Raw genomic sequence first — 17,446 nt, forward strand, 5'->3', positions numbered from 1 at the left:
CATAGGAAGAGTACTTTGTGTGATAATGTTTTTTTTTTTTTTTTTTTTTTTTCATATTGTTCAAATGCCTGTAGAGGAATCTAGTTGAGTCGTGTCATGGAGCTGTGTTCAGGAGGCATGTTGTAGATGTCATTGTTGCGTGAAGGATGTTAAACTGTTGTGATAAATGTTTTGTGCAAACCGTTCTAGAAATTATCATCAGTCGATAGGAATTTGGAGAGATCTCCAAACAAATCAATTTTTAAAATGAAAAAAGAAATCATTGATCTTGAGGAGTGATGGAACCTACTTGACGTGTTAAATTGTCATCAATGGAAGACTGACAACAAGGGGAAATACATTGTTTATTATTGTTGGAATCATAGAGCACAAATTCATTAGGATTGAAGCTAGAGAGATTAATGAACTGACAAAGGAGAAGCATGAGATGTGCCTTCATACTATTAGCATGGAATAATGATTTAACTAATGTATGGGGGTAGCCTATCCTTGGCATTTTTTTTAGTTCATTTCCGGCTTTGGTTCTAGTCCCATGTTAGTGGTTTCTTTCTCTTTCCTTTTTTTTCAATATTTCTTCAAATCGACAAGATGGCCTCAGCTTGAGAGATCCAAACTCTCATGGATGGTTTATTTCGCTGCATGGACAATCATAATAGTTGAAAAATAAGATAATCCTCACGAAGGAGGGGAACATCCAATGCAATGAGCTGCTCTTTGTTCTTTTAATTTATCCAACAACTCCAATTCCATATTCTCCATGTACATATCATGATTGAGACCCATACCATGTAGCTCCCATTTGTACGGTTCCGGTGGTTGGTTCTGATTGAAAGTCGATGATTCTTAGTGATCATGATAGAGAGTCTTTCTTGCAATGATGATCAAGATCAAGGTGTAGAGTTAGATTCCCATAGTCTTTAATGATTACTTACCCCTAGAGAAATGTGAAACACATGAAAGTCAATGATGAGATGAGATTTAACATCATTGCTATTGTATGTTATAGGACCTATTGTTCCATTAAAATTCGGGTTTATCCTTACCATGAATGACCATCCGAGTATCAGTTTGTTGATGCATTCAACGAGTCAATTTCCCCATGCCCTCAATGCATGCATGCTGTTAACCTATTCCATGATATTGAAGGGATGTTTATTAAAAGTCTTTTTATGATGGCTTTATTATATTAGGTTGAGTTGAAGATAATGTTTTGAGTTAATGTAAATGTTATTTTGTGAGGTAAATTATGAAGAATTTCCAAATTAGAGAAAGAGGTCATCAAATTGGTTTAACAGTTTGAATGGATTTATAGAAGGAATCAAGTAGAGGTAAAATATTAGCATGGATGGTTGTCTAGATATTTTGGTAGTTGTGGATCTACGGAAGGATCCCTAATTTTTTGAATATGTGGGAGTGGTCTCCTCATGAGGTTATGTGACAACTTGGAATGTTGTTCAGTAATTGAATTTGGGAGATCTATGATTCTAGAGTTCAAGAGTGGAAATCAAGAATCCATCTTTCCAACTACACCCTTACAAGGGTTATGAGACAACTTGATGGAGTTAGTAGCTTAGAAGATTTTGAAATGATAATGATGGAGGAGACTGACAAGTACATGTACATGTATAATCGATTGAACCATCCACATGAAGGACGTCCTAATATATTGGAGGATGCAACATTTGGTACCCATGCATTCATGTCTATGGTTGTTCCTTTATATGGACATTGACATATTATTTTCAATCATAGTTCTAAACAGGACCACATCTTGATTTTTTTGATTGAAATCGTGACAAGTAGTCATGAAGGGGACTTGGAAAATATAATGCCTACTTGTCATGTGATAGAGTTATTGATTGTTTTAGAATCTTGTTACATCTAAGAGAGATATTAGATCCTATTTAGGTGTGTGGTTGAGATATTCTATCAACATATTGATTGTATGGTTAAAATAGTATTTCTATATTAGACCCATAGTTGATGTATTTATATGTATGATTAATCTAATGTAAAGTAGTTTTGTGTGTGCAATTAGTTCTCTAACTGTTGTAATACTAAATTTCAGTAAGAATATTGTACATTTAATTACTTAAAAAAACAGTTACTCTATTACTCATGCTATTTCTCAATTATGACAATTGCATTTAAAAATCATTATTAAAGTTAACATTTATCATTCTACTTTTATTATGCATGGTATTATGCATTCAATTTTTCCTTTGACTGCATATTAGTTTGTCTTTGACCAAACAAAATTGTCACTTATCCATAGTTTAACATTGTGAATTCAATTTTTCTTATTTTTTATTATTATTTAAATTTATTTATTTGTAAGATGATTGCTTGGGGTCTTATTATGGACTCTTTAGTAACTTTCATTTCTATTGGTTACTAATTTTTCGTTTTTGTTTTTATTTCTTTTTATTTAACTTTTTAATTTTATTTTTTTCCTTTTCTCTATTATTTCCATTTTCATGAATTATAATTTTTCTCCATATTTTCAATTTAAGATGACAAATTTTAAAGAGGAAAAAATATTTTTTTTTTTTCCAATTTTTTTTATTACTTTTAAATTTGACTTATACTTTTTTGTATTTTTCTATGGATCTTTTTTTTCTCTATTTTCAATTCCAATTAACATTGCTGATTTAGTTTTTTATTTTTTTATTTTTTTATTTTTATTATTATTAAATTTATTTATCTATAACTTGATGGGTTGCGGTAAAATTCTCTCATCTTTAGTAACTTCCGTTACTGACCAAACCCAACTCCAACTGCCATGTGAGTTGACGTCCGACTGTTCCATGAGTAGAAGGTTTGCAGCCCATATTTCTATATGTAATTCTCATTTTGAGTTTCTCTTTTCCATATAAGAACCAAAATTATTTCTTCCATGCTCTTGCTTTACATTATTTCCTCCTATTCCATTTGTGTTACACTAAATTTGTTTCATTGTTGGACTTGACATTTTCATTTGTAAATCTTGTAACTAGCAACATCTTTCCTTTTCGTCTTCTTATTATTCTGCACTAAGAACATATTGACTCTCGCTTTAACTTCACTAAATATACTACTTGGTATGAAAATACTTATGATCCAGAGTAAAAACAGGTGGGGGGGGGGATTCCCCCATTCGAGGATGAAATTTATATTAAATATCCTTGTTATGATTTTCTATGGATGGGAGCTTCTCCTATGTAAACACTAGTATATTCCATAATATTATACCAAACAATCATGAAAGAATCATTATTGCCTCCAAGATATATCAAGAATACAATAAATTAATTTTATTGAATTAGAGAATTCAAGAAGTTTCTTTCTTTTTCTCCTTTATGATTAATGTTTGCATGTATCTATTCTCATGGGTCAAAGGATTTGAAACTCTAGTCAAGGTGGACAATTGGTTGGAAGAAAATCCAATGCAATACGCTACAACTCTTCATTTCATTTTACCGAATTCAGATTCTATGATGCAGAGGTTGTGGTATGGGATCCAAACTAATTCTACCATTATGTAACATAGGGGTATTACTAGGATCCGACTTTGTAGTTCTAGATTCTACCTCAAGTCGTTGCTGAATGAGACATTTCTCAATAGTTATTAGGAGGTTATTCTTCAATTTCTCATCTATTTCAATTGGGTTTTTAAAGTTTTTTTACCTTCTTTCTTTGTGCCAAGCATAAAATATTTGTCTTAATTACCATGTAAAAAGTTAATTTGTGAATTTAATCTACTATTGTTAAAGTTGTTTAATCTACTATTGTTGGTTTTATTCAAAGTGAATGTGTCAAATTCAACCAATTTAACAATAAATCATAAATCATAGAAAAACATATAACATTTGGAAAATATTTGAAAATGGTCGGTGATATATTTTATTTATTTTATTTTATTTTAATGATTTTTTTTTTAATTTTGACTATATGAAATGTTTTAGGAACTAAGTTTTTTTCTTGTAAGACAAATTTATATTCATGGTTTCAAAAGGAAATACATTAGAGGAAAAAAGTAGGTAGTATCACCCCAACCAATTTTGTTGACTACCGCCAAAAGCAAATGAAAATGAAACAGAAAAACAAAGAGAGACATAGTCCACAATTTCAAAGTTCATATGCCCCAATAAATAGACAGAACATATAAAATACATGTAGCCATGCTAGTCATTGGAGGCAATGGAGGCTAGGTTGTCTAGAGTCGTACCAAGATTTGGTAGAGGATGAAAGGAGAATTGGACATGCTATTCCAAATGGGGCATCCAAAACTCTAGTTTCTTGACCTTCTTTAATAGCAAATTTTGGTCGTGCGAAAACACCACAACATGGTCCCAGGTATGACATTGGAAATAATGCATTTTATTCAGAGTTGCTATCAATTCGGCATGCCCCTCCTATCTAACCTGGTCTGAAATCTCTAGACGATCCAAAATTGACTGAAGGACATCTCGATAGTGCTCCATGTAGCAAAATTGTGGCTGACAGCTACCACCCTGACGCACCTGTACATGACACTCGAAACCACCATGACGAACCAAAACCACTATCTGTAGAATGGGTAGAGCGAGGTGGCCCTGACTCCTAGTTGAGCCCTTGCATCTACCACCTCAAGTTGTTGACCCTGTGCATCCAGAACACCCCGACTAGCCACCACCTCTGCCTCCTAAAGCTACGGAGCTCAAACCCTCTACACTTAGACCTTTTTGACTCCCTCCACCACTGCCAGACACTAGATCGATATGAGGCTGGGACTTACACATGCCTGGCCTTCCATAATTAGGTGGAACCTAGGATGAGGAGTATCCTAATTGAGGAACCAGCAACATGCTTGAAACCAAAACACCACCTAAGTGAGACAAAGACCACCCTTCTAATAGCTCCCAAAAAATCCACGCAGGGGTCAATACAACCAACTCTGGTTGAACCTCCTCTCCCTCTAGCATCGAGTACCCACAGCGTAAAAAGTTATTTCCCACCTCAAACAAGAAGCATACACCCCCCTGAAGCAACCCCTCCCAATTCTAGCAAACCAAGACCCATGACAAACTCACCAATGACACCACCCCATAGCTCAGGACCCTATGAGCTAGCTGGGGAGGCGCACTTAATTAAATTTTCTCAACCAAAGGACAATTCACAACCATCCCAAACTGAAACAACACCAAACAAACCATAAGCCACATCAAACCACCCATGTTAGAGGCACATACACCACATTCCTTGCAGACTTTCTCTTCCCAAGCCCAATTCAACAATTGACAGCGACCCACATCCACTAGCAAGGGAAAAACCTTCTACAACAATGTCGACCCTTCAGTCAACCTAGAGCACCTCTGCAACACCCTCCTCTTCTCCCAACACTCCACACATAGGCACCAAAAGTCTCTCCACTACATAATGACCATCAAAAACCCCCGTCACCCTCCATAACATTAATTCTCTCACCACCCTCCCCAAGACCCAATGCGACTTGAGGTTTCCAACATCAATATTCACTATCTCTCGTACTCAAGGTAATATGGGAGAGTCGTGAGGACAACTTGCCATCGTATAGCCATGTGCTTACCATAGGCACCCACGAGTTCCCTAGGGAACATCCTCCTCCCCGTTCCTCATCCTCATTGGGGAGGCCTCCTCCGAGGCCATGATACCTCTCAGATCTTCCATGGATGTATCCTACATGGGCGGGGGCTAGTCCTTGATGATTTCATGGTCCTAAAGATCACGGCCCTAATTATAAGTGATTTAATTCATATAACCATGCTAGTTATAATTTATTTATTAAAGTAATATTAAAACAATTTTATTGTGTATTATTCATAAATAATAAAAAAAAAAATTCTCAGCAACACTACCTACTATTGTATTAATATGTACAGATAAAACTTACATTCGAGATGACTGGCTGCCCATGTCCATCTGTGACTCCATGGGCAGCTATAACAGACTCAAAAAAACTCTTACACCTGGTGATACTTCCAGTTTTGACCAGTGCACCATCTGCCAAAATGATTCCAAACAGTTCTAAAAAGCCCACGCAGGGGCAGATTTCAAACGCCATATGACTCAGAATTCTACAAGAGCTGCGCTTATGTCCCAAAACAGAGAAACTACTATGCTTCCTAAAATGACCCATATCAGAGAAGAGAAAAAGTAACAGCATAAGACAAGAGACCAGCAATGTAAGACGTAAGGCAAGAGGAAAGATCACTAAACCGGCCACAATCCCATACCCATCCTGGAAAAACGAAGGAGTGCCGCAGGGGACTATTCCTCTGGCTCAGCTTCCCGAATCCACGCCCATCCTTGTCCCTCGGGATATCCATCCATGAAGGCTGGCAGTTCAGGTTCACGTGCACGGCCTGGAGTTTGATGGGGCTCCTGCAGTGAATTACCCCCCGAACTTGATGCCTCCCCCATTGGACGTTTCCCTCTGTCAGCCTCACGAATCTCCTCCGCCAGGGATTGCTGCCGCCCTCCACCAAGCTCCGTCGGATTTTCCCCTGCAAGGGGCCGTTGAATTCCTCCCTCATTCTCCATGGGATTTTCCACTGCAAGGGGCCTCTGCATACCCTCCTCATTTTCCTCAGGGATCCTGGTGAACAGAACTGAAATGTGGGCGTTGATACCCACATTGTCCCTGGAGTTGCCCAACGTAAAAATAACTGAGCCGAACGCAGGTAGTCTCGGCGCACCATCATTGGACCCTCCAACTTCCATGAACCGACTTGCCTGAACCGGGGAAGCTCCCACCCTTCGATGACAGTAACAACAGCAGCAGTGGTGATGAGTGTCCGCTGCAGGCGAGCGAGAGGAGCTGCCACGCCCTGAGCTCCTTCCTCTTCTGCACGGCATCCTCTCTCGCACCATTCTTCCAGCAGCTTCCTTCTTAGGCAAAATTCCCCTCCAATTTGACTTAGGACAGCACACAAATGCGCGTAGGCAAGAACCAGGGAGGACCAGCAACTTGCCAGCCTCCCCCAAATCGACGATATCACCACTCTGCTCCGGGTTCTGGGCAAATACACCATCGAACTGAGCTTCGTCTGCCCCCATTCCAAACTTCTTAATGCCTTCAACATTTTGTTGGAGTTCTCCCGCATTGAATGCGACCAGCAAACTCTTCATCATTCCCTGTGCCTTCATTAAGGCCATTAAACTGCAATGCCCGGCTTGAGGCGTTGGCGCCATGAGGCCATAAAGACCTCCGTCCATCACGTGGCCTCCCATCCATGGCAAGTGGCTCCTCCTGGTGTGTCGACGTAGCACCCGCATCCGGGATATTCATAAATAATAATTATCTTGACTTAGAAATTTAATTTAAAAATTAATTTAATACTAAATCAAAAATTATAGGTCATCCCAAATCCATTTTTATCTACAAAAGAAAGTAGTCCTATTGAAAACAGGACAGCATTTGAGATCTAACAATAAAAATTTGTTCCATATTCACCTTCCTTCACAACCACAAACACAATTGCATTCAACTCTATATCAATCATGTACAATGCCCATGAACTTTGTAGGAGACAAGTCGTTGTGCAAAACAAGTTTCCTGGAATTAACATCTCATTAATTGAAACTAAGTTTCCCCATATCAATTTGAATGAAACAATGCCCAAGAAATAAAGTTATAAAGCTTCATTACAACTTATGACGTAGGGTTCTCACCAAAAAACACCATTTTAGCAAACAAGTTTGACTTTTATTTCTATTTTCCTATGAAGGCTTTATTTGATCAACTCATAGTCTTGTCAGCAGTCTGGATGCCAATTAGCTATATTTAAACTGAGTGGCATGTACTGGCTACTATGCAACACTTGTTATCATTTGAAAGTGTTAAGGCTGACTATCATGCGATTAAAATATTAATTCTTATATAGGTTTATAAAAAAACAATTAAAAAGATGCATTAAAATTTTTAGGAGGAAAAGAAAATAAATCAAGAAATTTGAAATGTGACAATACTTTTTACATAATTAAAAAAGTATTATAAAATAAAATACAAATCTATATCTATATATATATATATATATATATATATATATATATATATATATATATATATATATATATATATATATATATATATATATATATATATATATATATATATATATATATATATATATATATATATATATATATATATAGATATATAGATATATATAGATATATATATAGATATATTAAAAAATATTTTCATCGAGGTGAAAGGACAAAAGTGAGTAGAGGTTTGGAGGGGTGGTGTGGCTAACCTGTCCCATGCAAGAAGCATGCGAGTAATCCCTCATTCTTTGTAGGACACTTATCTTGTTTTTCTATTGCATGGTGTTCTCATGCAGAATTTTGGTATACCTAGTATTTGTTGTGCATCGGCCAACAAAACCCCCCTTAGCATCAACTCTTTCGGAAAAGCCTATGGATTGGGTGAAGTCTCACCCAAGATGCTAATGGGTAATTATCAAAATCAAGTTTCGACAGTCTGACAGGATTTTCAAAAACTAAGGACATTGGATTCCCATTAGACAAATACTTAATCATCATGCTAGAGTTGCGCACTGTGCAAGGCCTCCAAACCCTTCTGTCTACTAGCTAGTGCACGGGCCACAAACGATAGCACGTGAAGGGATAAAGAGACTTATAACATCTGACATTTGAGACGACATTAACAACACAAGACATCATTCTCTAGAGGGACACGATAAAATATGAATACATTACCATATATTTACATAACATAACCATCCAAGATATTCACACATATTTAGAATTGCACTAAAACATTAATCACATGCTAAACCAACACACTACATACAACAAAATACATTCAGACGTTAACCACAATAATAGGGGCAACCCAATCATCAATTCTATTATTCCATCATGTATAAGAAAAGGTGCCAGGCACTAAAATGCAACAATTATATAATCAGGCTCACTATCCATTAGTCACTGCACAATGTACAAAAAGAAAGGTGCACATGTAGTACAAAACCATCCACCATCTGATATATATGATTAAATTTACATCAGGGGCTACATAGTAGCTACAAAATCAGACATTCGTGCTTAAAAATTCAAACAAACACATACAAACATAATGCAAAATCTATATGTAGTGTAACTATCTTCCCCTTTAGTAGTTTTCTTCCCATCATATGCTTCATTGATTGACCTCCTTACCTGTGATTCGTCTCGAGCATCCTATTTTATCTATCATTGTAGGCTCGTTGGACCTACTCAACTTTATCCTCCAGCTCTTTAGCTATCCTTTAGGCCATTAAGATATTTTCTAATACCTCCCTAAGTTGGCCCATTCATGCTTAGCTACCTTTCAAAATATCTCTCTCATGTTTTCTCTACTCTACCAACCTTTCATTTCCTGAAAAATATCTTGAACCTCCTCTACCATGACATCCCTCTCCTACTTTTCCACTACTGAAAAATTCTAACTACGTATCCTTACTCGCCACATCCCCCCTCTCTAGACACTAACATCTCTTTCATGTGTGGCATCTACCTATGCAACACCTCTCCTCCTACATCAACCCCTTTGCTACACACCATATGCACCTTCTGTGCTCCTCTATCCTCCTTCATGTCCCTTCACTTAAGAAAATAAAAACAACAAATTTCTCAGCTCCAACAAGCCCCCAACACAAAACTGTGGCTCATCCCAAGCCACTTAGTCCTTCTCCTGCGAGGAAAGTTTCTCATATATAGCCCTTTCTAAGATTCTCAATGCTTCTTCTTATGCCTCAATATTGTCTTTAAACTCTTCCCCATTATGGTTATCCATATGAATAGTTCTGATGGTCAGATCCTAGGTGATCACACCGATTTCCTCGCTACTTTCACTCTACAAATTCTTCAATAGTTCACTGCACTAGATTTTTAATAAGAATTCACTTGATCCTTAAGATTAGTCCATGGCTTTTTTTCTTCACAAATTTCGTCACTTAGCTCTATGAGTTGCGACTTTTCATGTATCACAATCCTCTTATCAACAAAACTCCTTGCACCCACATCTTGGTAGATTTGATGGATCCGTTCATCAGCCTTCAATATTTTCTCAATGGTCTATTCCATGGATGGAACATCTGATAGGCTGTTAAATAATCAATCGCCCTACTTGATCATGTCCTAACACTTCCTTTCATACTCATCCATTTGTTCATTGAATTCCTTAACAAATTCCCTTCACTTTTATTCCTCCAGTGGTGTTTGTGGTTGCTGAAGTGACAATTCTTCTGTCACTTATGCTTTTAAGCCTTGTATTGCCTTCCTTATTTTTGTTGCCATTCCCTTTTCTAGAATAGAGTCATCCACCAAACCTTTTATAAGATATTCATACACTTGGGTTAATGTAGTACGCCATTCTACCTTGTCTTCCACCACTCTTGTTCTCGACGCAACTTCTCCTATGATTTTTGTGTTTGGTCTACCTCTACCTTGGTCGTCATCAATTTATCATGTAACTTGCAGATCCTGTGGCACTGCAACTAAGTCATTATTCCATACCCAACCATGATAGTATCATATTGATTTGAGCCATATTAGTAAGCCTTTCTTGCACAACCCCTTTCTATACTTCGAAAACCTTGTTAGGAAACCAGAACATTCACTTGGGCAGCTCAAATGAATATACTTTAGGTGCAGACTAGTAGGGCAGGAGTTGGACCCCTGCAATATGTAGACCTTTTAATTTTGGTAGGACTTCATGCATCGTTAGCTTGGTGCTCTGCTCATTCAGTGTTTTCTACAACTTATCCATCTTTGTTTTCACTATCTCATCCATCTGATTACTGATCCTTTCAAAGTCATCCTCTATCAACACATTTTGGATTAGGGATACTTGAGTAACATTTTACTTCTTCCTTTCACGTTTTCAATGTGCTCCATACACTATTCTTTAGGAACCTCTTCTTCCCTAATAATGGTTTTCCTCCTAACATCGATTGTCATTCTTATGGTTCCTTCTTTGGAATAACTAGGGATTGTGCCTCGTATTGCTCCTCGCATGAAGGGGTCTCATAAGTCTCTTCTTCGCTTGCGATTTATTCAACATCTGGGTTTCCTATATTGGTACATTCTAAACACATTCCATTGAGTCCACTCTCTCTTGTATCTCCTGCACATTCAACATATATCTTGTTTTCATCCAACATTGTTTTGGGCCCTTGCATAGTAACATCCAGATGAAGTGTGGGTAAGACTTTAATCATGCCACGCATTTAAAATTTGCTACACTCCTAAGGAATTCGAGGTATCTCTTGAATGAAATTTATCAACTTGTCCCCATAGAGAAAAAACATTATTGTGTTGAAATTTTTCCGCTCTAGTTCTTCCGAGGCCCATAAGTTCTCAATTTTTTCTACTAAGATGGGATGAGGAAGGTCATTCACTAGTCGGAAGCTCTCTGGTCTTCCCCAGGTGACTAGCACAATCATAATTAAAATCCTTTAATAATGGAACACTGTGTTTCATTTCTGACTGCCCAAAAAATCCTACTCAAATTGCTTTAGTAGAAAAGGAGCCGACTTGAACCTTTCTCCCTTATTGCATTTATTTTCCAACAAAATGATCTTGGATGCAACTTCATTCAACCTACATTTCTACAATAGTTTGCAAGCCATCATCTTCATGGAAAATCTAGTGGCATGATAATTTATTGGTGAAATCAAATACACCCCACTTCCTCTCTTTGTTTTATAAGTTTTAGTTACCTCCATAAAAAAAATTGTCTCTAATTATGGGCCCTAGATCTTCTCCTTCGACCAGTAGGCCTATAATATTATGAATTAGTTATATAGTCAATGGTATAGGTCTATGAAGCCAAAAAAATTCCCCATGAACACAAGATAGCACAGACTTAGTGACTATGCTCACTTCATCCTCTCGCCCAAAATGTGGGACGTGGTTCTAGTTTGGATACCTTATATGTAGTCAATACTAAATGTAAATATTCCTAGAGATTTGGGAGTTGATATGGGTCATAAATATTGTGGTTCAAATATTTAATACACTTTAGAAAACTCTGCATTTTCCCCTCTCTGCGTACCCTAGGTGAGATAGGCGGTATTTCTATAGTGTACTTAAAATCTCTAGTGACCATCATTGAAGCCTGGGGTTCTTTCAATAGTGCTATGTACCTTATATTTTACCTATAATCGGTAATTTCCATTCACTCGCTTAGCCTTACTCTTTAGAAATAAAAAAGTGTGCATTGTGTTTTGATTATGCTCCTCGGATGCTTGGCTCTCTCTTCCCATGGATCGATACCTATCACTCCTACATTAAAAATATCAAATTTTCACCTCTCAAACCGACTATATTTCAATATTTCTTACTCAGCAACTTCTATTTCATAGAATCATTTCCCTTTATTTCCTTCTAATTCCTCAAGGGTGAAATTGTACTTCTCTCATTAATCTCCCAAACTCATACTTCCACATGTTCTTCGGCCATCACTTCATTACGACACCAATATCTAAAAGGATCCATTACTTTGACTTATGTCTTTCTATCATAAATGGAGACTACTGACACAATTTCCCACCCAAATTACAACTTATTGGTAGTGTTTTCCTCATCAATTTCCTTCCTTTTCAAATTATTGTGATTTATCCACCCTAAATATCTATGCCAATTGTTTGTCAAATTTTTTACTATTTCCCCAGTGTAACACCCTCCTCCCACATCTACTGAGGCAACCGTCTAGCTGGGGTAAACATGTGAGAAGAGGCCACTATGATATGATTTAACCTCCTAAGTCACCTTAAGGAAATGGAAGCAATAGAAACACACCATACAAACATCCAACATCATCAACAGAACCCTTAGATGACAAGTCATCCACTCAAATAGCCTGTCCTTGGGTCTCGCTATTGTTTTAGGTCTTTTGGGCCATAGTCTCTACGGTGATATGGGAAAGGGAGTGACCAAAAACCTATATTTTCCCTCATAGACCTTCCTGCCAATGATTGTGGACGAAAATTTCTAGTGTTGTGCTAGCAACTTTGGGATTTGAGCCACTTTTTTAGGCCTAGAGCCCAAGTCACTTCCCAGAACTGAACCATCCCTTTAGATTAGTAAATTAACATGGAAATGACAACATTAAAGAAAATACTTGTTCAAGGCCTTGACTAGATCCATACTAGCCATGAGAGGCATTTCATCAAACCTATCATCAACATGTAATATACAGGTGTAAATAATAAAGTGTAGGGACCTCATACTTATCTGGGAATCACTATGAACCATTGTTCCCTCATGCCATTTGCTACATTATCATCTATTAGTTCATAGACACATTATCCATTCACATACAAGTAAAAACATGTTGAAAGCCATACATAAATGTTTTCATAAAATGTGCATATAACTAGCATAATAGGAATATAAATACAATAAATATATCAATCATCAAATCCATAAATACATCAGTATCATTACACGTGAAATTCAAGGGACTAGATTTCTCATTAATGAAGGAAATTAACCAACTGGAGATGGGACTACCACTTTCCACTCGACCATATGATGGCCAAGCCAAATCTCTCTCATTCATTCACCCCTGTGCCATATTCCAAGAATGAATATGGGATCTCATAGAACACATCAATCAGAAGTCATCCAAGGCTTCCAGAGGCCGTCCACCTCATCCCATCAAATAGTGACTCCACCCAATAGTTAGACATCACCAAAACCATCACCAGATCGGTCTCCATCCTAGTATTTTAGGGCTCCAAAGTGTTTTTTCCAACCAAGGCTCCACAACTAGTAACTCAACCCACCAAGGGCTCTAGAGCATTTTTGTAACCAAGGCTCCATGACTATTAACTAAACCCAAGCTAGTACAGGGCTCTAGAGTGTTTTTCAACCAAGGCTCTAGGAACTAATAACTCAAACGAAGCTAAGGAAAAATGACAACCAACTAAAACAAAAAAATGAAAATAAACCCACAATCACCATGGCTATCCAGGAAATGGCAATGCTAGGAAATCCACTCGCAATCCAAGAAATCCTCCATGGCAATGATAGATCATGACGAAGAATCCACATTCATATGCCATGCATGTCCAAACTAGTGAAGAAATCATACATGCAACTCAGTACCTGCAAGAAAATTTGATGTAGTAGTTGATGTCGATGCCTTCTTGCACTTTCCTGCTCTTCCTTTGCCTTCTTGCTCCAAAAATCCAAGTATGCTACACCCTCCAAGAGTGCTCCAAGAAAAATCTAAGTATCCAAGAGTATGAGAGACTAAGAGAGAAAATGAGAGAGCTCCAACATTGAACTGACAAAAGGTTACCAACTAATCCTCAGACACGTTTTTATGAATGAGGCCTCTATTTTCTTCATTTTTCATTACTTCCTCGTTACATGTAATCTGTGACCTTTGCCCTCCTTTTTCTCCTAATTTCCATTATTTTCATAAATAATTATGCCAAAATTCCTTTTAATGCCTTAATCTTTGCCTTTACCAATTTCCTTAGACATAAACAACCAAATGAACACCCCTAGATGTCTTGCCCAACATTCATCTTGGGATAATTGTCCCAGTCATTTGTGGTTTTCTTTAACATTTATTACATGGAATTTTCACTAGGGTTGTTATAGAACCCTCCCCCTTAGGGGACACCATCCTCGGTGTTTAATCACACATATACCTCAACGACCTACTGAAAGAAGACATATTGCTCATGGAGATTTATAACACAACTTGATGCAATATTTACAATGAAAGATCTACTCAAGACATAACATCATGACACTAGGAAAACATACTGCATAGTGGAGCTTTATAACACACCTCGTTATGTTATTTAAAATGAAAATCCTGCTCAATACAAATCATATGGCATCATAAGGTCATGATAACATAATCGCATGATAGCATAATAACATAACACCCATACTGCATAGTGAAACATATAGAAACATCAATACACAGGTGTACATATAGAAACATCATCAAAATTATATATACCAAACGCATATGCCAAATCATATACAAAAAAATATATCAAGCATATAGCAACATCATATATAGGCATATATCAAAAACATCATATAGGATATATCAACCATTATAAAGTATATATCGAACACCATACAGCATATACTAAACCAACATAAAGAAAATACTAAAACACCATGAAGCATATACCAAACCATCATAAGCAAATACTAAACCACCCTAAATAAATTACCAAACCACCATAAGCAATCACCAAACTAGAATATCAAGCTGCTTTGCCTCAACTGAAAAACAAGGAAGGATACATAGCCCACATCCGATCTTCCATATTCCATGTAGCTTCATCGGGCCTAAAGTGCTTCCATTGCACTTTAACTTGCTCTATTGCTTGGTTTGGAGCATAGGCACCTTTTTCTGCAATATACACTAAGGCTCCGGCTAGAATTCTCTATCTGGTTCCACTTGCAATATAGACTAGTCAATCACATGCTCAACATCTTTAACATACTTCTTAAGCAATGAGACATGTAAAACATCATAGACTTTCACTGTCAGAGGTAGTGCAAGTCTATAGGCTACTGGCTCAATCCTCTCAGTGATACTAAAGGGTCCACAAAACCTTGGTGCTGGTTTGTCACATGATCCAATCTGCAAGGAGCTCTTCTTTAGTTTTATGCGCAAGTACACATGTTCCCCAACCTGGAATTCCTTTAACAACCTATTCCTATCAGTATAGCTCTTCTACCTATTCTATGATACCCTAAGATTCTTCTTGATCATTTGCATCTCCTGTTCCATGTCTGCCAACATATCTAGTCCAATCAATATCCTGCTAACTGGATCACTCCAACTAATGGGAGTCTACAACTCCACCCATATAATGCCTCAAAAGGACTCATCCTCAATGACTCCTGATAACTTTTGTTATATGAAAAATCAACCAAAGGGAGATACTCTTCCCACTTCCTCTTCTGATGCATCACATACATCCACAACATTTCCTCCAATATCCTGTTAGCCCTCTCTTTCTGTGGATGATAAGTTGTGTTGAAGGCCAACTCGGTGCCCAAACCTACAAATAACTTGTTTCATAACTTGGAAGTGAACTTCGCATCCCTGTCCGATAGAATCATCTTTCAAACACCTTGTAATCTAACCACGTCTCGGATGAATACTTGTGCCACATCACTAGTCGAGAATGTAGACTTCACTACAATGATGCTTACAAACTTTGTTAACCTGGCCACAATGACCATGATCGAGTCATGATGCTTCACTTGCTTCAGTAACCCTGTGATGAAATCCATGGAAATGACCTCCCATTTCCACTCCAGGATAGCGATCGATTGTAGTAGTCCACTTGGATGTTTGCACTCTGGCTTCATCCACTGACAATCAAAAAATCTAGCCACAAACTCTGCTACATCCCTCTTTAGATTCGGCCAATAGTAATATCTCTTCACCGTCGTGAGTGTCTTCTGATAACCTGGGTGACTTGAATATGGTTTTTTCATGAAACTCCCTCAAGATCACCTTCTTGATCTCATTTCTATCTGGCACGTATATCCTGTCTCAAAACCTAGCCAATCCATCTGTTGTTAGACAATATTCCATGTCCTATGCACCTAAACTTGTACCTATACCAATACATGTACCTATATTGGTACCACCACTTGTACATGTTCCTATACCTATACCACCACCTGTGCATGTACCTATACTTTGCTACAACTTGTGCACAATCTCCATATATATGACATCCTGATGTCCTGGCCGCGACATCTTGTCCAGTAAATCTATCCCATAAGAGCGCTTAGCTGCTAAGTGATTAACCTTTACTCGCCTGCTAAGAGCATCTGTCACTTTGTTCTCCTTGCCTTTGATTTACCTGATCTCGAAATCAAACTAGTTCATCGTGGCCAACCATCTAACCTTCCTAGCATTTAGATTTGGCTGGTCAAACAAATATCCCAACCCAATGTGATCACTCATAAGCACAAACTACCTACTAAGAAGAGAGTTCCTCCACATATTCAATGCATGTATAATCATTTTCAACTCAAGATCATGTGTGCAATAGTTCTGCTCGTGCTCATTTAGTTTCTAGGACTCATAACATACCACCTAACCATCCTACATAAGTATTCCACCAGGCCTTCTCTTGCAAGCATTTGTACAAACCACGAACTCTTTGTCTAGGTCTACAATCTATAGTAATGGTGCATGTGTCAACAACTACTTAAGATGCTCTAAGATAGTATCGCACTCTTCATTCCATTTGAAATTATTACCTTTTCTTTGCAAGGATATAATGGGATAAGCAATCTGCAAGAAATTCCTAATGAACCTCCTGTAATAGCATGCCAAACCCATGAAATATATCACTTCATCCACATTCTTAGGAGCTACCCACTTTGTGATGGCCCTTATCTTCTCTGGATCTACTGCAATGCCCTTGTT

The sequence above is a fragment of the Pinus tabuliformis genome, chromosome 9 (genome assembly GCF_031772625.1).
Source record: "Pinus tabuliformis cultivar Carrire ecotype Pingquan chromosome 9, CPIR1, whole genome shotgun sequence".
Classification (NCBI taxonomy): domain Eukaryota; kingdom Viridiplantae; phylum Streptophyta; class Pinopsida; order Pinales; family Pinaceae; genus Pinus; species Pinus tabuliformis.